Genomic DNA, 16,542 nt, shown 5'->3' on the forward strand with positions numbered 1-16,542 from the left:
AACCGGGTGGAAACAGTGCTCTTTGACACATTCAGTAAGAACTGTATTTATAACAGTGAATAGTTGCTTTCATAAATGCCTTATTTTGGAAATTCAAAGACATGCAGTGAATATCAGTAAAATTTGGTTCAGTCCTTGCAAAAATCACATGCGGCAGTTTCTGTAGTATAGTGGTTATCACGTTCGCTTAACACGCGAAAGGTCCCCGGTTTGAAATAGGGTGGAAACAGTGCATTCTTTCATAAATACCTTATTTTGGAAATTCAAATACATGCAGTGAATATCAGTAAAATTTGGTTTAGTCCTTGCAAAAACCACATGCAGCAGTTTCTATAGTGTAGTGGTTATCACATTCGCTTCACACGCAAAAGGTCCCCGGTTCGAAACCGGGTGGAAACAGTGCTCTTTGACACATTCAGTAAGAACTGTATTTATAACAGTAAATAGTTGCTTTCATAAATGCCTTATTTTGGAAATTCAAATAAATGATGTGAATATCAGTAAAATTTGGTTTAGTCCTTGCAAAAATCACATGCAGCAGTTTCTGTAGTGTAGTGGTTATCACGTTCGCTTAACACGCGAAAGGTCCCTGGTTTGAAACCGGGTGGAAAAAGTGCTTTCTTTCATAAATGCCTTATTTTGGAAATTCAAATACATGCAGTGAATATCAGTAAAATTTGGTTTAGTCCTTGCAAAAATCACATGCAGCAGTTTCTGTAGTGTAGTGGTTATCACATTCGCTTAACACGCGAAAGGTCCCTGGTTTGAAACCGGGTGGAAAAAGTGCTTTCTTTCATAAATGCCTTATTTTGGAAATTCAAAGACATGCAGTGAATATCAGTAAAATTTGGTTTAGTCCTTGCAAAAATCACATGCAGCAGTTTCTGTAGTGTAGTGGTTATCACCTTCGCTTAACACGCGAAAGGTCCCGGTTTCGAAACCGGGTGGAAACAGTGCATTCTTTCGTAAATGCCTTATTTTGGAAATTCAAATACATGCAGTGAATACCAGTAAAATTTGGTTTAGTCCTTGCAAAAATCACATGCAGCAGTTTCTGTAGTGTAGTGGTTATCACGTTCGCTTAACACGCGAAAGGTCCCCGCTTTGAAAACGGGTGGAAACAGTGCTCTTTGACACATTCAGTAAGAACTGTATTTATAACAGTGAATAGTTGCTTTCATAAATGCCATATTTTGGAAATTCAAAGACATGCAGTGAATATCAGTAAAATTTGGTTTAGTCCTTGCAAAAATCACATGCAGCAGTTTCTGTAGTGTAGTGGTTATCACGTTTGCTTCACACGCGAAAGGTCCCCGGTTCGAAACCGGGTGGAAACAGTGCTCTTTGACACATTCAGTAAGAACTGTATTTATAACAGTAAATAGTTGCTTTCATAAATGCCTAATTTTGGAAATTCAAATAAATGATGTGAATATCAGTAAAACATGCAGCAGTTTCTGTAGTGTAGTGGTTATCACGTTTGCTTAACACGCGAAAGGTCCCCGGTTCGAAACCGGGTGGAAACAGTGCTCTTTGACACATTCAGTAAGAACTGTATTTATAACAGTAAATAGTTGCTTTCATAAATGCCTAATTTTGGAAATTCAAATAAATGATGTGAATATCAGTAATATTTGGTTTAGTCCTTGCAAAAATCACATGCAGTAGTTTCTGTAGTGTAGTGGTTATCAAGTTCGCTTCACAGGCGAAAGGTCCCCGGTTCGAAACCGGGTGGAAACAGTGCTCTTTGACACATTCAGTAAGAACTGTATTTATAACAGTAAATAGTTGCTTTCATAAATGCCTTATTTTGGAAATTCAAATAAATGATGTGAATATCAGTAAAATTTGGTTTAGTCCTTGCAAAAACCACATGCAGCAGTTTCTGTAGTGTAGTGGTTATCACATTCGCTTCACACGCGAAAGGTCCCCGGTTCGAAACCGGATGGAAACAGTGCTCTTTGACACATTCAGTAAGAACTGTATTTATAACAGTGAATAGTTGCTTTCATAAATGCCTTATTTTGGAAATTCAAAGACATGCAGTGAATATCAGTAAAATTTGGTTTAGTCCTTGCAAAAACCACATGAAGCAGTTTCTGTAGTGTAGTGGTTATCACGTTCGCTTAACACGCGAAAGGTCCCTGGTTTGAAACCGGGTGGAAACAGTGCTCTTTGACACATTCAGTAAGAACTGTATTTATAACAGTAAATAGTTGCTTTCATAAATGCCTTATTTTGGAAATTCAAATAAATGATGTGAATATCAGTAAAATTTGGTTTAGTCCTTGCAAAAATCACATGCAGCAGTTTCTGTAGTGTAGTGGTTATCACGTTCGCTTAACACGCGAAAGGTCCCCGGTTCGAAACCGGGTGGAAACAGTGCATTCTTTCATAAATGCCTTATTTTGGAAATTCAAATACATGCAGTGAATATCAGTAAAATTTGGTTTAGTCCTTGCAAAAATCACATGCAGCAGTTTCTGTAGTGTAGTGGTTATCACGTTCGCTTAACACGCGAAAGGTCCCCGGTTCGAAAACGGGTGGAAACAGTGCTCTTTGACACATTCAGTAAGAACTGTATTTATAACAGTGAATAGTTGCTTTCATCAATGCCTTATTTTGGAAATTCAAATAAATGATGTGAATATCAGTAAAATTTGGTTTAGTCCTTGCAAAAACCACATGCAGCAGTTTCTGTAGTGTAGTGGTTATCACGTTCGCTTAACACGCGAAAGGTCCCTGGTTTGAAACCGGGTGGAAAAAGTGCTTTCTTTCATAAATGCCTTATTTTGGAAATTCAAATACATGCAGTGAATATCAGTAAAATTTGGTTTAGTCCTTGCAAAAATCACATGCAGTAGTTTCTGTAGTGTAGTGGTTATCACGTTCGCTTCACAGGCGAAAGGTCCCCGGTTAGAAACCGGGTGGAAACAGTGCTCTTTGACACATTCAGTAAGAACTGTATTTATAACAGTAAATAGTTGCTTTCATAAATGCCTTATTTTGGAAATTCAAATAAATGATGTGAATATCAGTAAAATTTGGTTTAGTCCTTGCAAAAACCACATGCAGCAGTTTCTGTAGTGTAGTGGTTATCACATTCGCTTCACACGCGAAAGGTCCCCGGTTCGAAACCGGATGGAAACAGTGCTCTTTGACACATTCAGTAAGAACTGTATTTATAACAGTGAATAGTTGCTTTCATAAATGCCTTATTTTGGAAATTCAAAGACATGCAGTGAATATCAGTAAAATTTGGTTTAGTCCTTGCAAAAACCACATGAAGCAGTTTCTGTAGTGTAGTGGTTATCACGTTCGCTTAACACGCGAAAGGTCCCTGGTTTGAAACCGGGTGGAAACAGTGCTCTTTGACACATTCAGTAAGAACTGTATTTATAACAGTAAATAGTTGCTTTCATAAATGCCTTATTTTGGAAATTCAAATAAATGATGTGAATATCAGTAAAATTTGGTTTAGTCCTTGCAAAAATCACATGCAGCAGTTTCTGTAGTGTAGTGGTTATCACGTTCGCTTAACACGCGAAAGGTCCCCGGTTCGAAACCGGGTGGAAACAGTGCATTCTTTCATAAATGCCTTATTTTGGAAATTCAAATACATGCAGTGAATATCAGTAAAATTTGGTTTAGTCCTTGCAAAAATCACATGCAGCAGTTTCTGTAGTGTAGTGGTTATCACGTTCGCTTAACACGCGAAAGGTCCCCGGTTCGAAAACGGGTGGAAACAGTGCTCTTTGACACATTCAGTAAGAACTGTATTTATAACAGTGAATAGTTGCTTTCATCAATGCCTTATTTTGGAAATTCAAATAAATGATGTGAATATCAGTAAAATTTGGTTTAGTCCTTGCAAAAACCACATGCAGCAGTTTCTGTAGTGTAGTGGTTATCACGTTCGCTTAACACGCGAAAGGTCCCTGGTTTGAAACCGGGTGGAAAAAGTGCTTTCTTTCATAAATGCCTTATTTTGGAAATTCAAATACATGCAGTGAATATCAGTAAAATTTGGTTTAGTCCTTGCAAAAATCACATGCAGTAGTTTCTGTAGTGTAGTGGTTATCACGTTCGCTTCACAGGCGAAAGGTCCCCGGTTAGAAACCGGGTGGAAACAGTGCTCTTTGACACATTCAGTAAGAACTGTATTTATAACAGTAAATAGTTGCTTTCATAAATGCCTTATTTTGGAAATTCAAATAAATGATGTGAATATCAGTAAAATTTGGTTTAGTCCTTGCAAAAACCACATGCAGCAGTTTCTGTAGTGTAGTGGTTATCACATTTGCTTCACACGCGAAAGGTCCCCGGTTTGAAACCGGGTGGAAACAGTGCTCTTTGACACATTCAGTAAGAACTGTATTTATAACAGTGAATAGTTGCTTTCATAAATGCCTTATTTTGGAAATTCAAAGACATGCAGTGAATATCAGTAAAATTTGGTTCAGTCCTTGCAAAAATCACATGCGGCAGTTTCTGTAGTATAGTGGTTATCACGTTCGCTTAACACGCGAAAGGTCCCCGGTTTGAAATAGGGTGGAAACAGTGCATTCTTTCATAAATACCTTATTTTGGAAATTCAAATACATGCAGTGAATATCAGTAAAATTTGGTTTAGTCCTTGCAAAAACCACATGCAGCAGTTTCTATAGTGTAGTGGTTATCACATTCGCTTCACACGCAAAAGGTCCCCGGTTCGAAACCGGGTGGAAACAGTGCTCTTTGACACATTCAGTAAGAACTGTATTTGTAACAGTGAATAGTTGCTTTCATAAATGCCTTATTTTGGAAATTCAAATAAATGATGTGAATATCAGTAAAATTTGGTTTAGTCCTTGCAAAAACCACAAGCAGCAGTTTCTGTAGTGTAGTGGTTATCACGTTCGCTTAACACGCGAAAGATCCCCGGTTCAAAAACGGGTGGAAACAGTGCTCTTTGACACATTCAGTAAGAACTGTATTTATAACAGTGAATAGTTGCTTTCATAAATGCCTTATTTTGGAAACTCAAAGACATGCAGTGAATATCAGTAAAATTTGGTTTAGACCTTGCAAAAACTACATGCAGCAGTTTCTGTAGTGTAGTGGTTATCACATTTGCTTCACACGCGAAAGGTCCTCGGTTCAAAACAGGGTGGAAACAGTGCTCATTGACACATTCAGTAAGAACTGTATTTATAACAGTGAATAGATGCTTTCATAAATGCCTTATTTTGGAAATTCAAAGACATGCAGTGAATATCAGTAAAATTTGGTTTAGTCCTTGCAAAAATCACATGCAGCAGTTTCTGTAGTGAAGTGGTTATCACGTTCGCTTAACACGCGAAAGGTCCCTGGTTTGAAACCGGGTGGAAAACGTGCTTTCTTTCATAAATGCCTTATTTTGGAAATTCAAATACCTTGCAAAAACCACATGCAGCGATTTCTGTAATGTAGTGGTTATCACATTCGCTTCACACGCGAAAGGTCCCCGGTTCGAAACCGGGTGGAAACAGTGCTCTTTGACACATTCAGTAAGAACTGTATTTATAACAGATAATAATATTTTGGAAATTCAAATACATGCAGTGAATATCAGTAAATTTTGGTTTAGTCCTTGCAAAAACCACATGCAGCAGTTTCTGTAGTGTAGTGGTTATCACGTTCGCTTAACACGCGAAAGGTCCCCGGTTCGAAAACGGGTGCAAACAGTGCTCTTTGACACATTCAGTAAGAACTGTATTTATAACAGTGAATAGTTGCTTTCATCAATGCCTTATTTTGGAAATTCAAATAAATGATGTGAATATCAGTAAAATTTGGTTTAGTCCTTGCAAAAACCACATGCAGCAGTTTCTGTAGTGTAGTGGTTATCACGTTCGCTTAACACGCGAAAGGTCCCTGGTTTGAAACCGGGTGGAAAAAGTGCTTTCTTTCATAAATGCCTTATTTTGGAAATTCAAATACATGCAGTGAATATCAGTAAAATTTGGTTTAGTCCTTGCAAAAATCACATGCAGTAGTTTCTGTAGTGTAGTGGTTATCACGTTCGCTTCACAGGCGAAAGGTCCCCGTTTAGAAACCGGGTGGAAACATTGCTCTTTGACACATTCAGTAAGAACTGTATTTATAACAGTAAATAGTTGCTTTCGTAAATGCTTTATTTTGGAAATTCAAATAAATGATGTGAATTGCAGTAAAATTTGGTTTAGTCCTTGCAAAAACCACATGCAGCAGTTTCTGTAGTGTAGTGGTTATCACATTTGCTTCACACGCGAAAGGTCCCCGGTTTGAAACCGGGTGGAAACAGTGCTCTTTGACACATTCAGTAAGAACTGTATTTATAACATTGAATAGTTGCTTTCATAAATGCCTTATTTTGGAAATTCAAATACATGCAGTGAATATCAGTAAAATTTGGTTTAGTCCTTGCAAAAACCACATGCAGCAGTTTCTGTAGTGTAGTGGTTATCACATTCGCTTCACACGCAAAAGGTCCCCGGTTCGAAACCGGGTGGAAACAGTGCTCTTTGACACATTCAGTAAGAACTGTATTTATAACAGTAAATAGTTGCTTTCATAAATGCCTTATTTTGGAAATTCAAATAAATGATGTGAATATCAGTAAAATTTGGTTTAGTCCTTGCAAAAACCACATGCAGCAGTTTCTGTAGTGTAGTGGTTATCACATTTGCTTCACACGCGAAAGGTCCCCGGTTTGAAACCGGGTGGAAACAGTGCTCTTTGACACATTCAGTAAGAACTGTATTTATAACAGTGAATAGTTGCTTTCATAAATGCCTTATTTTGGAAATTCAAAGACATGCAGTGAATATCAGTAAAATTTGGTTCAGTCCTTGCAAAAATCACATGCGGCAGTTTCTGTAGTATAGTGGTTATCACGTTCGCTTAACACGCGAAAGGTCCCCGGTTTGAAATAGGGTGGAAACAGTGCATTCTTTCATAAATACCTTATTTTGGAAATTCAAATACATGCAGTGAATATCAGTAAAATTTGGTTTAGTCCTTGCAAAAACCACATGCAGCAGTTTCTATAGTGTAGTGGTTATCACATTCGCTTCACACGCAAAAGGTCCCCGGTTCGAAACCGGGTGGAAACAGTGCTCTTTGACACATTCAGTAAGAACTGTATTTGTAACAGTGAATAGTTGCTTTCATAAATGCCTTATTTTGGAAATTCAAATAAATGATGTGAATATCAGTAAAATTTGGTTTAGTCCTTGCAAAAACCACAAGCAGCAGTTTCTGTAGTGTAGTGGTTATCACGTTCGCTTAACACGCGAAAGATCCCCGGTTCAAAAACGGGTGGAAACAGTGCTCTTTGACACATTCAGTAAGAACTGTATTTATAACAGTGAATAGTTGCTTTCATAAATGCCTTATTTTGGAAACTCAAAGACATGCAGTGAATATCAGTAAAATTTGGTTTAGACCTTGCAAAAACTACATGCAGCAGTTTCTGTAGTGTAGTGGTTATCACATTTGCTTCACACGCGAAAGGTCCTCGGTTCAAAACAGGGTGGAAACAGTGCTCATTGACACATTCAGTAAGAACTGTATTTATAACAGTGAATAGATGCTTTCATAAATGCCTTATTTTGGAAATTCAAAGACATGCAGTGAATATCAGTAAAATTTGGTTTAGTCCTTGCAAAAATCACATGCAGCAGTTTCTGTAGTGAAGTGGTTATCACGTTCGCTTAACACGCGAAAGGTCCCTGGTTTGAAACCGGGTGGAAAACGTGCTTTCTTTCATAAATGCCTTATTTTGGAAATTCAAATACCTTGCAAAAACCACATGCAGCGATTTCTGTAATGTAGTGGTTATCACATTCGCTTCACACGCGAAAGGTCCCCGGTTCGAAACCGGGTGGAAACAGTGCTCTTTGACACATTCAGTAAGAACTGTATTTATAACAGATAATAATATTTTGGAAATTCAAATACATGCAGTGAATATCAGTAAATTTTGGTTTAGTCCTTGCAAAAACCACATGCAGCAGTTTCTGTAGTGTAGTGGTTATCACGTTCGCTTAACACGCGAAAGGTCCCCGGTTCGAAAACGGGTGCAAACAGTGCTCTTTGACACATTCAGTAAGAACTGTATTTATAACAGTGAATAGTTGCTTTCATCAATGCCTTATTTTGGAAATTCAAATAAATGATGTGAATATCAGTAAAATTTGGTTTAGTCCTTGCAAAAACCACATGCAGCAGTTTCTGTAGTGTAGTGGTTATCACGTTCGCTTAACACGCGAAAGGTCCCTGGTTTGAAACCGGGTGGAAAAAGTGCTTTCTTTCATAAATGCCTTATTTTGGAAATTCAAATACATGCAGTGAATATCAGTAAAATTTGGTTTAGTCCTTGCAAAAATCACATGCAGTAGTTTCTGTAGTGTAGTGGTTATCACGTTCGCTTCACAGGCGAAAGGTCCCCGTTTAGAAACCGGGTGGAAACATTGCTCTTTGACACATTCAGTAAGAACTGTATTTATAACAGTAAATAGTTGCTTTCGTAAATGCTTTATTTTGGAAATTCAAATAAATGATGTGAATTGCAGTAAAATTTGGTTTAGTCCTTGCAAAAACCACATGCAGCAGTTTCTGTAGTGTAGTGGTTATCACATTTGCTTCACACGCGAAAGGTCCCCGGTTTGAAACCGGGTGGAAACAGTGCTCTTTGACACATTCAGTAAGAACTGTATTTATAACATTGAATAGTTGCTTTCATAAATGCCTTATTTTGGAAATTCAAAGACATGCAGTGAATATCAGTAAAATTTGGTTCAGTCCTTGCAAAAATCACATGCGGCAGTTTCTGTAGTATAGTGGTTATCACGTTCGCTTAACACGCGAAAGGTCCCCTGTTTGAAATAGGGTGGAAACAGTGCATTCTTTCATAAATACCTTATTTTGGAAATTCAAATACATGCAGTGAATATCAGTAAAATTTGGTTTAGTCCTTGCAAAAACCACATGCAGCAGTTTCTATAGTGTAGTGGTTATCACATTCGCTTCACACGCAAAAGGTCCCCGGTTCGAAACCGGGTGGAAACAGTGCTCTTTGACACATTCAGTAAGAACTGTATTTATAACAGTGAATAGTTGCTTTCATAAATGCCTTATTTTGGAAATTCAAATAAATGATGTGAATATCAGTAAAATTTGGTTTAGTCCTTGCAAAAACCACATGCAGCAGTTTCTGTAGTGTAGTGGTTATCACGTTCGCTTCACACGCGAAAGGTCCCCGGTTCAAAAACGGGTGGAAACAGTGCTCTTTGACACATTCAGTAAGAACTGTATTTATAACAGTGAATAGTTGCTTTCATAAATGCCTTATTTTGGAAACTCAAAGACATGCAGTGAATATCAGTAAAATTTGGTTTAGACCTTGCAAAAACTACATGCAGCAGTTTCTGTAGTGTAGTGGTTATCACATTTGCTTCACACGTGAAAGGTCCTCGGTTCAAAACAGGGTGGAAACAGTGCTCATTGACACATTCAGTAAGAACTGTATTTATAACAGTGAATAGATGCTTTCATAAATGCCTTATTTTGGAAATTCAAAGACATGCAGTGAATATCAGTAAAATTTGGTTTAGTCCTTGCAAAAATCACATGCAGCAGTTTCTGTAGTGAAGTGGTTATCACGTTCGCTTAACACGCGAAAGGTCCCTGGTTTGAAACCGGGTGGAAAACGTGCTTTCTTTCATAAATGCCTTATTTTGGAAATTCAAATACCTTGCAAAAACCACATGCAGCGATTTCTGTAATGTAGTGGTTATCACATTCGCTTCACACGCGAAAGGTCCCCGGTTCGAAACCGGGTGGAAACAGTGCTCTTTGACACATTCAGTAAGAACTGTATTTATAACAGATAATAATATTTTGGAAATTCAAATACATGCAGTGAATAGCAGTAAAATTTGGTTTAGTACTTGCAAAAATCACATGCGGCAGTTTCTGTAGTGTAGTGGTTATCACGTGCGCTTTACACGCGAAAGGTCCCCGGTTCGAAACCGGGTGGAAACAGTGCATTCTTTCATAAATGCCATATTTTGGAAATTCAAATAAATGATGTGAATATCAGTAAAATTTGGTTTAGTACTTGCAAAAACCGCATGCAGCAGTTTCTGTAGTGTAGTGGTTATCACGTTGTGATGTGAATATCAGTAAAATTTGGTTTAGTCCTTGCAAAAACCACATGCAGCAGTTTCTGTAGTTTAGTGGTTATCACGTTCGCTTAACACGCGAAAGGTCCCCGGTTCAAAAACGGGTGGAAACAGTGCTCTTTGACACATTCAGTAAGAACTGTATTTATAACAGTGAATAGTTGCTTTCATAAATGCCTTATTTTGGAAACTCAAAGACATGCAGTGAATATCAGTAAAATTTGGTTTAGACCTTGCAAAAACTACATGCAGCAGTTTCTGTAGTGTAGTGGTTATCACATTTGCTTCACACGCGAAAGGTCCTCGGTTCAAAACAGGGTGGAAACAGTGCTCATTGACACATTCAGTAAGAACTGTATTTATAACAGTGAATAGATGCTTTCATAAATGCCTTATTTTGGAAATTCAAAGACATGCAGTGAATATCAGTAAAATTTGGTTTAGTCCTTGCAAAAATCAAATGCAGCAGTTTCTGTAGTGAAGTGGTTATCACGTTCGCTTAACACGCGAAAGGTCCCTGGTTTGAAACCGGGTGGAAAACGTGCTTTCTTTCATAAATGCCTTATTTTGGAAATTCAAATACCTTGCAAAAACCACATGCAGCGATTTCTGTAATGTAGTGGTTATCACATTCGCTTCACACGCGAAAGGTCCCCGGTTCGAAACCGGGTGGAAACAGTGCTCTTTGACACATTCAGTAAGAACTGTATTTATAACAGATAATAATATTTTGGAAATTCAAATACATGCAGTGAATAGCAGTAAAATTTGGTTTAGCACTTGCAAAAATCACATGCGGCAGTTTCTGTAGTGTAGTGGTTATCACGTTCGCTTTACACGCGAAAGGTCCCCGGTTCGAAACCGGGTGGAAACAGTGCTCTTTGACACATTCAGTAAGAACTGTATTTATAACAGTGAATAGTTGCTTTCATTAATGCCTTATTTTGGAAATTCAAAGACATGCAGTGAATATCAGTAAAATTTGGTTTAGTCCTTGCAAAAATCACATGCAGCAGTTTCTGTAGTGTAGTGGTTATCACGTTCGCTTAACATGCGAAAGGTCCCCGGTTCGAAACCGGGTGGAAACAGTGCATTCTTTCATAAATGCCATATTTTGGAAATTCAAATAAATGATGTGAATATCAGTAAAATTTGGTTTAGTACTTGCAAAAACCGCATGCAGCAGTTTCTGTAGTGTAGTGGTTATCACATTCGCTTCACACGCGAAAGGTCCCCGGTTCGAAACCGGGTGGAAACAGTGCTCTTTGACACATTCAGTAAGAACTGTATTTATAACAGTGAATAGTTGCTTTCATAAATGCCTTATTTTGGAAATTCAAAGACATGCAGTGAATATCAGTAAAATTTGGTTTTCATCTTGCAAAAACCACATGCAGCAGTTTCTGTAGTGTAGTGGTTATCACGTTCGCTTAACACGCGAAAGGTCCCCGGTTCGAAATAGGGTGGAAACAGTGCATTCTTTCATAAATGCCTTATTTTGGAAATTCAAATACATGCAGTGAATATCAGTAAAATTTGGTTTAGTCCTTGCAAAAATCACATGAAGCAGTTTCTGTAGTGTAGTGGTTATCACATTTGCTTCACACGCGAAAGTTCCCCGGTTCGAAACCGGGTGGAAACAGTGCTCTTTGACACATTCAGTAAGAACTGTATTTATAACAGATAATAATATTTTGGAAATTCAAATACATGCAGTGAATAGCAGTAAAATTTGGTTTAGTCCTTGCAAAAATCACATGCGGCAGTTTCTGTAGTGTAGTGGTTATCACGTTCGCTTTACACGCGAAAGGTCCCCGGTTCGAAACCGGGTGGAAACAGTGCTCTTTGACACATTCAGTAAGAACTGAATTTATAACAGTGAATAGTTGCTTTCATAAATGCCTTATTTTGGAAATTCAAATAAATGATGTGAATATCAGTAAAATTTGGTTTAGTCCTTGCAAAAATCACATGCAGCAGTTTCTGTAGTGTAGTGGTTTCCACGTTCGCTTAACACGCGAAAGGTACCTGGTTTGAAACCGGGTGGAAAAAGTGCTTTCTTTCATAAATGCCTTATTTTGGAAATTCAAATACATGCAGTGAATATCAGTAAAATTTGGTTTAGTCCTTGCAAAAACCACATGAAGCAGTTTCTGTAGTGTAGTGGTTATCACATTCGCTTCACATGCGAAAGGTCCCCGGTTCGAAACCGGGTGGAAACAGTGCTCTTTGACACATTCAGTAAGAACTGTATTTATAACAGATAATAATATTTTGGAAATTCAAATAAATGATGTGAATATCAGTCAAATTTGGTTTAGTCCTTGCAAAAATCACATGCGGCAGTTTCTGTAGTGTAGTGGTTATCACGTTCGCTTTACACGCGAAAGGTCCCCGGTTCGAAACCGTGTGGAAACAATGCTCTTTGACACATTCAGTAAGAACTGTATTTATAACAGTGAATAGTTGCTTTCATAAATGCCTTATTTTGGAAATTCAAAGACATGCAGTGAATATCAGTAAAATTTGGTTTAGTCCTTGCAAAAACCACATGAAGCAGTTTCTGTAGTGTAGTGGTTATCACATTCGCTTCACACGCGAAAGGTCCCCGGTTCGAAACCGGGTGGAAACAGTGCTCTTTGACACATTCAGTAAGAACTGTATTTATAACAGATAATAATATTTTGGAAATTCAAATACATGCAGTGAATATCAGTAAAATTTGGTTTAGTCCTTGCAAAAACCACATGCAGTAGTTTCTGTAGTGTATTGGTTATCACATTCGCTTTACATGCGAAAGGTCCCCGGTTCGAAACTGGGTGGAAACACTGCTCTTTGACATATTCAGTAAGAACTGTATTTATAACAGTGAATAGTTGCTTTCATAAATTCCTTATTTTGGAAATTCAAATAAATGATGTGAATATCAGTAAAATTTGGTTTAGTCCTTGCAAAAACCACATGCAGCAGTTTCTGTAGTGTAGTGGTTATCACGTTCGCTTAACACGTGAAAGGTCCCCGGTTCGAAACCGGGTGGAAAATGTGCTTTCTTTCATAAATGCCTTATTTTGGAAATTCAAATACATGCAGTCAATATCAGTAAAATTTGGTTTAGTCCTTGCAAAAACCACATGCAGCAGTTTCTGTAGTGTAGTGGTTATCACATTTGCTTCACACGCTAAAGGTCCCCGGTTCGAAACCGGGTGGAAACAGTGCTCTTTGACACATTCAGTAAGAACTGTATTTATAACAGAGAATAATAATATTTTGGAAATTCAAATACATGCAGTGAATAGCAGTAAAATTTGGTTTAGTCCTTGCAAAAATCACATGCGGCAGTTTCTGTAGTGTAGTGGTTATTACGTTTGCTTTACACGCGAAAGGTCCCCGGTTCGAAACCGGGTGGAAACAGTGCATTCTTTCATAAATGCCTTATTTTGGAAATTCAAATTCATGCAGTGAATATCAGTAAAATTTGGTTTAGTCCTTGCGAAAATCACAAGCAGCAGTTTCTGTAGTGTAGTGGTTATCACGTTCGCTTCACACGCGAAAGATCCCCGTTTCGAAACCGGTTGGAAACAGTGCTCTTTGACACATTCAGTAAGAACTGTATTTATAACAGAGAATAGTTGCTTTCATAAATGCCTTATTTTGGAAATTCAAAGACATGCAGTGAATATCAGTAAAATTTGGTTTAGTCCTTGCAAAAACCACATGCAGTAGTTTCTGTAGTGTATTGGTTATCACATTCGCTTTACATGCGAAAGGTCCCCGGTTCGAAACTTCGTGGAAACAGTGCTCTTTGACACATTCAGTAAGAACTGTGTTTATAACAGTGAATAGTTGCTTTCATAAATGCCTTATTTTGGAAATTCAAATAAATGATGTGAATATCAGTAAAATTTGGTTTAGTCCTTGCAAAAACCACATGCAGCAGTTTCTGTAGTGTAGTGGTTATCACATTCGCTTCACACGCGAAAGGTCCCCGGGTGGAAACAGTGCTCTTTGACACATTCAGTAAGAACTGTATTTATAACAGATAATAATATTTTGGAAATTCAAATACATGCAGTGAATATCAGTAAAATTTGGTTTAGTCCTTGCAAAAACCACATGCAGTAGTTTCTGTAGTGTATTGGTTATCACATTCGCTTTACATGCGAAAGGTCCCCGGTTCGAAACTGGGTGGAAACACTGCTCTTTGACATATTCAGTAAGAACTGTATTTATAACAGTGAATAGTTGCTTTCATAAATTCCTTATTTTGGAAATTCAAATAAATGATGTGAATATCAGTAAAATTTGGTTTAGTCCTTGCAAAAACCACATGCAGCAGTTTCTGTAGTGTAGTGGTTATCACGTTCGCTTAACACGTGAAAGGTCCCCGGTTCGAAACCGGGTGGAAAATGTGCTTTCTTTCATAAATGCCTTATTTTGGAAATTCAAATACATGCAGTCAATATCAGTAAAATTTGGTTTAGTCCTTGCAAAAACCACATGCAGCAGTTTCTGTAGTGTAGTGGTTATCACATTTGCTTCACACGCTAAAGGTCCCCGGTTCGAAACCGGGTGGAAACAGTGCTCTTTGACACATTCAGTAAGAACTGTATTTATAACAGAGAATAATAATATTTTGGAAATTCAAATACATGCAGTGAATAGCAGTAAAATTTGGTTTAGTCCTTGCAAAAATCACATGCGGCAGTTTCTGTAGTGTAGTGGTTATTACGTTTGCTTTACACGCGAAAGGTCCCCGGTTCGAAACCGGGTGGAAACAGTGCATTCTTTCATAAATGCCTTATTTTGGAAATTCAAATTCATGCAGTGAATATCAGTAAAATTTGGTTTAGTCCTTGCGAAAATCACAAGCAGCAGTTTCTGTAGTGTAGTGGTTATCACATTCGCTTCACACGCGAAAGATCCCCGTTTCGAAACCGGTTGGAAACAGTGCTCTTTGACACATTCAGTAAGAACTGTATTTATAACAGAGAATAGTTGCTTTCATAAATGCCTTATTTTGGAAATTCAAAGACATGCAGTGAATATCAGTAAAATTTGGTTTAGTCCTTGCAAAAACCACATGCAGTTGTTTCTGTAGTGTATTGGTTATCACATTCGCTTTACATGCGAAAGGTCCCCGGTTCGAAACTTCGTGGAAACAGTGCTCTTTGACACATTCAGTAAGAACTGTGTTTATAACAGTGAATAGTTGCTTTCATAAATGCCTTATTTTGGAAATTCAAATAAATGATGTGAATATCAGTAAAATTTGGTTTAGTCCTTGCAAAAACCACATGCAGCAGTTTCTGTAGTGTAGTGGTTATCACATTCGCTTCACACGCGAAAGGTCCCCGGGTGGAAACAGTGCTCTTTGACACATTCAGTAAGAACTGTATTTATAACAGTGAATAGTTGCTTTCATAAATGCCTTATTTTGGAAATTCAAAGACATGCAGTGAATATCAGTAAAATTTGGTTTAGTCCTTGCAAAAATCACATGCAGCAGTTTCTGTAGTGTAGTGGTTATCACGTTCGCTTAACACGCGAAAGGTCCCTGGTTTGAAACCGGGTGGAAAAAGTGCTTTCTTTCATAAATGCCTTATATTGGAAATTCAAATACATGCAGTAAATATCAGTAAAATTTGGTTTAGTCCTTGCAAAAACCACATGCAGCAGTTTCTGTAGTGTAGTGGTTATCACGTTCGCTTAACACGCGAAAGGTCCCCGGTTCAAAAACGGGTGGAAACAGTGCTCTTTGACACATTCAGTAAGAACTGTATTTATAACAGTGAATAGTTGCTTTCATAAATGCCTTATTTTGGAAATTCAAAGACATGCAGTGAATATCAGTAAAATTTGGTTTAGACCTTGCAAAAACTACATGCAGCAGTTTCTGTAGTGTAGTGGTTATCACATTTGCTTCACACGCGAAAGGTCCTCGGTTCAAAACAGGGTGGAAACAGTGCTCATTGACACATTCAGTAAGAACTGTATTCATAACAGTGAATAGTTGCTTTCATAAATGCCTTATTTTGGAAATTCAAAGACATGCAGTGAATATCAGTAAAATTTGGTTTAGTCCTTGCAAAAACCACATGCAGCAGTTTCTGTAGTGTAGTGGTTATCACGTTCGCTTAACACGCGAAAGGTCCCTGGTTTGAAACCGGTTGGAAAAAGTGCTTTCTTTCATAAATGCCTTATTTTGGAAATTCAAATACCTTGCAAAAACCACATGCAGCGATTTCTGTAATGTAGTGGTTATCACATTCGCTTCACACGCGAAAGGTCCCCGGTTCGAAACCGGGTGGAAACAGTGCTCTTTGACACATTCAGTAAGAACTGTATTTATAACAGA

General features: G+C 37.9%; 4 non-coding genes across 4 annotated transcripts; all 4 read left to right on the forward strand.

The window, feature by feature from the left end:
- The first annotated feature begins 2,309 nt into the window (after positions 1 to 2,309).
- Positions 2,310 to 2,382, forward strand: trnav-aac (transfer RNA valine (anticodon AAC)). Its single transcript has one exon. It is a non-coding gene; the product is annotated as a tRNA-Val (tRNA).
- A 1,123-nt stretch (positions 2,383 to 3,505) lies between these two features.
- Positions 3,506 to 3,578, forward strand: trnav-aac (transfer RNA valine (anticodon AAC)). The gene has a single exon. It is a non-coding gene; the product is annotated as a tRNA-Val (tRNA).
- Positions 3,579 to 10,988: 7,410 nt separating this feature from the next.
- Positions 10,989 to 11,061, forward strand: trnav-uac (transfer RNA valine (anticodon UAC)). Its single transcript has one exon. It is a non-coding gene; the product is annotated as a tRNA-Val (tRNA).
- An 891-nt stretch (positions 11,062 to 11,952) lies between these two features.
- On the forward strand, positions 11,953 to 12,025 carry trnav-uac (transfer RNA valine (anticodon UAC)). Its single transcript has one exon. It is a non-coding gene; the product is annotated as a tRNA-Val (tRNA).
- The last annotated feature ends 4,517 nt before the right edge of the window (positions 12,026 to 16,542 follow it).

This window comes from Salvelinus alpinus, chromosome 3 (genome assembly GCF_045679555.1).
Source record: "Salvelinus alpinus chromosome 3, SLU_Salpinus.1, whole genome shotgun sequence".
In the NCBI taxonomy this organism is placed as follows: Eukaryota; Metazoa; Chordata; class Actinopteri; order Salmoniformes; family Salmonidae; genus Salvelinus; species Salvelinus alpinus.